This window comes from Gymnoscopelus microlampas, assembly GCF_963454915.1.
Source record: "Gymnoscopelus microlampas genome assembly, chromosome: 24".
In the NCBI taxonomy this organism is placed as follows: Eukaryota; Metazoa; Chordata; class Actinopteri; order Myctophiformes; family Myctophidae; genus Gymnoscopelus; species Gymnoscopelus microlampas.
The window spans coordinates 28,868,914-28,875,032 of NC_139961.1; positions in this window are offsets into that span (position 1 = coordinate 28,868,914).

Consider the following 6,119-nt stretch of genomic DNA (forward strand, 5'->3'; position numbering starts at 1 on the left):
AACATGTTCCCAAAGCCCAGGTGACCCAGAAGAAAATGAAGACAGCCAGAGATGGAGGAGAGTGGGCACCTGTTATTAGTTTTTCTCCAGACGGACCGAAGGAGAGATGGGGGGGGGGGGGTGTACTTGTGAAGAGGAGACAGTAAGGGAGAGAGGGACAGAGGGGGGGAATCCTTTGGGAGGGATGGATGGTCAGGCATGAATAATGGATGCCAGATCCTTGGAGAGCATGTTCAGGCATCAATAATAGATGGGTCTCAGCTGGAAGGGAGAGGGGACCCAACAGAATCTACCCGAGGAGAGGAAAAAGAGAGAGAAGGACAGAGAGAGACCAGTGCAATTAAGCGCTCAAACTGTTAAAACACAAATGTAAAATTGCATCAAAGTTAGTTACAAAAACGTACATCTTATACTCTTACTAGAGTTTTGGGGGGCTACGCCCCCCTCAACCCCAGCCGCGCACAGGGCCCAGCGTGGGCGCGTGTATATTGGGGTACCCAAATCGCTGGAGTGAAACTGTGGAAAAGGAAAAAAAAAAAAAAAAAAAATTAGAAGAAATTATATTTATTATGTTGCAGGGGGTCCACAGGGGGTCCGCGGACCCCCTGCTGGTCCACGGACATCCTGTGGAGTGTTGGGACGCGCGGGGACCCCCCTGGAACATTGCGGACCCCTTCTGTGTTTTTTTATTTTCATGAAGGTGGTTGCTTGTTTCTGGCGCTTGTTTTTAGAAAACCTGCATGCCAACCTGGCAACCCTCATGTTTACCCTTAGCACATGGAGTAACGGTGTGCGCTGTAGTTGTTTTCCACGCTCGCGCTAATGAAACACTAAACGGAGAAGCTTATGATTGTGAGGTTGAGCGCGAATGTATTAGCATTGTAGTCACCTGAATTGAGCGTGGAAGCAGAAGACACGGTGAAGGGGAGGTGAAGGAGGCGCTTGTGTTGTTGTTTTTCTGGCGAAGGAGAGAGCTGCGGAGTTTCAATGGCGGCCGTTCGTGTTGTTTCGGCGAAACCCGTCGCCGTTCGGTGTCGGTGGTGCGCACGCTAAACGGTAAGAAAGTGATTCACCTTCCCTTTTGTCCGAAATGTGGTGAGTGTAATAAATTATGTGGCGACGTGGAAACTGTGGAGTGAGCAATGATAGGTGCCCTACGCCACCCGTAAATTGTGAAAGTCGGCCGTGGCTACTGTTTTCGCGACATGTCCTGTGTCGGCGTTGTGTTTACTCGATTACAGAGCTGTGGCTATAGCGTCAGCGGCGCGCGGAAGTAACTTGTCGTTTATATAGTTAGATTTAAAGGATCTACACCATGAATTTGAAAAAAATATTTTATATTTAATATCATATTGTTTATGTCCCTCAAACGTTTTTCAAAAGGTTTGAGCCTAAATCAAGCCTCAGATATACTCATTCCAACTAACTTCTCTCTGGCTTATAAAGCACTTTCACCTACAATACCACATTGTCCTGTTTGGCACGGGCCGCTATTGAGCCAGTTTGTATGCATGTTATCTCCTGGTTCTGTGTGGAAAAAGTAAAAAAAATAAATAATAATAACTAGAAAATGTGCTCCTCGGAGCACAAGTCTCCGCCAGCAAATATTGGAATTTATTCCAAGATTGGAACTTTGATGATAGTGTGTACGTCAGATGGCACATTGACTGCATTACCGTGGATTGCCTTTTGTCTGTCTCTTGGCAAGCCAACAAGTTTCATGAAGGCAATACGTTGACTTACCAACCTTTCCTCTAACGGGTGCAAATCCTGCAGTTCTCGGGGTATGGCGTCCAGTAATAAGTTGTTAGCCCAAGCCTGTGGAGGGAGTTTCCCCATTTTAATGGAGCGATGACATGTACAGTATCTATTGTTGCTGTGTACTTTGCAGGTTTTAACGTTCACAGGAGAAACAGACATAATTGGGTCCACTTTCTGACATCTTCTTTAAGAATGCGGCACCAGCTTCATCAGATTGAACGTCTTCTTGTTCTTTAGCTGTTCTGTAGCATCTCTTCTTATTGGTGGTCTTTGTCTCTGTTTCTTAGCTTTGGCTCTTTGTCTATGTTTCTTAGCTTTGGCTTTCTGCTGTCGGCATTGCGCCTTTGCTTCTTCATGAGGTTTCAGACGATAATTTCCTGCTTCTTCAGTTTGCGTAATGAGAGTTAGTTGCATTGTGTGATCTCAGCTGTGATCTCAGCTGTAATCTCAGTTTGTACTGGAAAGTGCTGTTCCTGACTGTTCCTGAGCACAAGTCTCCGCCAGCAGCAGAGATTGGAAAAAGTTCCAAACTTGGAACTTTTTCTGCTAATATCTCCTGACTAAATGTTAGCTTTGCTGATGGCACTGATGTCACTTATATGTCGTAAATTGATGGCCTACCACGTCGCTATGCGACGCATTGTGAGCTTGGAGAATGGCTATTTTCACATTACTATTATTAATTGTTTTTGCTTTTTTATAAATAATAAAAAGGAACAGTTTTGACGGTTCGTTAAATGTGTGCGTAACATTTAAGGCAGCAGGAGTGGAGTTGTGAGGATGTTCCAACGGTCTGATCTTATAAGACCAACCCAGAGCTGCAGTGGGTTTATGAATGAGAGGATAAACAAGGAAGAAGGCACGAGTTGCCATTGCTTACACAGTAAGGCCAGAGTCTGTGAATCATCGTATTTGAAAACTGCTTTCACATCGACACTTTTTTTTTTTTTTTAAATGAAAGGAATCAGCCATGCAGTGTTTTTTGTTTACCTGCTAGCTGTAAAACAAAAAAACAAACATTACTATCACTATAATTGCTCCCTGGATAGCACAGTAGACTATACTCTCTCTCTCTCTCTCTCTCTCTCTCTCTCTCTCTCTCTCTCTCTCTCTCTCACTCGTGTGCACACTCATACAAACAAACAAATGAACATGCTTTAGTTAAATGGGCAGCAGTCTGATGGTAAATCACTGCCATTTACAAACAAAGACCTCAGCTCACTGTCTCTATTTTACTGCTCTCTCCCTCTCTGACTCGGTCTCTGATATGGATGTGTAATTGCCACTGACACACACACACACACACACACGCACACGCACACGCACACGCACACACACACACACACACACAGACACACACACACACACACACACACACACACACACACACACACACACACACACACACACACACACACACACACACACACACACACACACAACCATAAGTATGTACACATGCACATTGCCGCGCATGCATGTATGCATTCATACACACACACCTGCACACACGAGCAAATGAACAACACACTCACTCTCTCACACACAAACACACACACACACACACACACACACACACACACACACACACACACACACACACACACACACACACACACACACACACACACACACACACACACACACACACACACACACACACACACACACACACACACACACACACACACACACACACACACACACACACACACACACACACAGAGAGAGAGAGAGAGAGAGAGAGAGAGAGAGAGAGAGAGCAGTATTGGTGTATAATTACAGAGAGTGAAGCATCACTGAGGAATAATTACAGAGGCAGGTTTGTGTTGTTGTTGCTGTTTTTTTCCCCCCTGATGAATCTGAACACAAACAACATGGAGGGTGACAGACGGGTCACAGTTTCTCCCTGGTGACCGCATCCAACAGCATCAACTCTTGTTTCTCTCTTTCTTCTTTCATTCGTCTTCTGCTAGGTTCATGTTTTGACCAGTCTCTGTTTTTGTTAAGAGTGGTTAAAGTACTGATTGCTAAAGGTTAGGTCAAGGGACTCTCAGGCTTCCTTGATGGGGGGTACAAATTACTAGAGAGTTAAAGTAACTCTGAGAGTGTACAAATGGAACCGTCCATTTGGTTGTTTACTCTCAGATTTACGAGGGTCCTTAAAGTTTGAGAACCACTGATTTAGGTGTGAACTGTGTGCCAGCATGGATGGCTCCTGAACAGTTAACTTCATGCTGGCACACAGAAACACCTAAATTAAACACATCCACAATTCATTCTTATTATTACCTTCATCTGTGTTTCCCCCTCAGGGGACAAGTTAGCCCCGAGGGCTTTATGTCAGAAAGCCTCATTTAATTGGTCGGGCCCCCAATGCTTAAGTTGTATGCCATTACTTTTTTTGCACACATAGTTAGCTGCACCCACTCAGATGATAGGCCAACACTTTTAAACATTAGATTGGCGATCGCTCACGATATTTCCGCAACTTGAATGCTCTGCTGTTTGTGTTTTCTCTTCGGTTGTTGTTTCCTGTTGGTTTAGGTATTTAGTCATGTTACTTTTTAGTTTCTGTAGCTCTGTTTCTGTATTTTGTGTTTAGGTCTTGTAGTTTTGTGTTAGTCTGTAATTCCCCGGTGTTTTGTATCTTCTTTTCTAGTATTGTTCTTAGGCTTTGTGTCTGTCCTTGTAGCTGTTACCTGTCTTGTCTCCCCACCCTAACTATTGTTAACCCTTGTCACCTGCGCCCCGTTTGCCCCACCCAATCCTTGTGTTGATTGTACTTTGAGTTGAATATCCCATTCATCACAAGCACAAGCAAGAATGAAGCGAGGTGCGGTGCTGGTTCGGCTAAGACGTAAGGCTAGCAAGCCACCGGCCTCTGCCCACCATCCTACAGGCGAATGTACCTTCACTGGACAATACGTTACAGGATCTATGGGCACATATCCAATTCCACCGGGAAACCAGGGACATAATTTGTCTAACAGAAACATGGATGTCTGAGGGGATCCCAGACATGCGGTGGAACGGGCCCAACTGTGTCTTTACGGCCTCAGGACATTCTCATCATCCTCAGGACGTTCTACAGCAGCACCGATGAGAGCATCCTGACGAGCTGCATCACCGGCTGGTACGGGTACTGCACCAGAGAGCTGATCAGACAGCGCTACAGGGTGTGGTGTGGACGGCCCCGCGGTCATCAGAGGTGAGTAGGACATATCCACCAAGCGGTGTGTAGGCAAGGCTAAGCGGATCATCAAGGACACTTGCCACCCCAGCCACAATCTGTCCATGCTGCTACCGTCAGGCAGGCAATGCTGCAGTATCAAATGTGTAATGGACCGACTTCGGGTCCGTTTCCACAGCGCTGAGCCTGAGCCCCGTCGCCAAGTCGCCAAGTCAGTCTTACATGCTCCCATTACATCAATGCATTCTCACACCCGTGCCGTCAAACGGGTGGCGTTTGTGCCTTTACAGCTTTGATTTAATCCTAACCCTCTGCAGTGGTTGGAGGTGGTCTCCCTGCTCTAACAGTGAGGAATGTCGACCATGGTGTATGTCATGAATTGCCATCAAGTGTACTATGTCACTTTGATATCAAATTGTAAAAACAAATCTGTAATAATTCACAGTATAGTTCCCAATCTTGAGCAGAAAGAGCAGCACTCAATAATTCTCTGTGGGACTGGGAACAGTAACTATAAGTGCTTGTAATCAGTGCTATTCACCTCAGTAACGTGTAAACAATCAGCACTCAGTGTTCTCAAAGTGGAATTGGCCTATAATGATCAAATAATTTCGTTAACGCTTTACTTAAATCATCTGTTTTATAATAATGCATTACAACGCTGTCAAATTTCATTATAAGACTTAATATAAGCATGCATGACTGTCTTATTATGCATGACTAGCGCCTCATACTGGGATTTTTAAGCATGCAGTAAAGAAGATTCTTTCTGTAGTTATCAGTGTTACAGTACGTACAATAAGCCGTATTTACACAAGCACCTACAATTTAGAAGCGCAGAGACCACTGCAATTAGTAGTTAGTATGTTGGCTTCTAAACAGCCTTATTATGAACTCATCCATAACCAAGGTCTTGGCTCTCTTGGACTACACACTGAGTGTGGCACACTTAGCACTCCAAGGTCACTCAGTCTTTCATTGTTCATGATGTTGTGCAAGCCGATGTTTGATTAATTAAAGTTCTGAAAAGCTGCCTTTACAAGCAGCTGCTTTTTTGTGTGTGAATTGTGGGGGTATGTGTGTAGTGGCGAAGACGAATGTATACAATAATATGTATTGTCATATGAATACAAGCAATAGCTACATCACTCACAAACATTTTAGA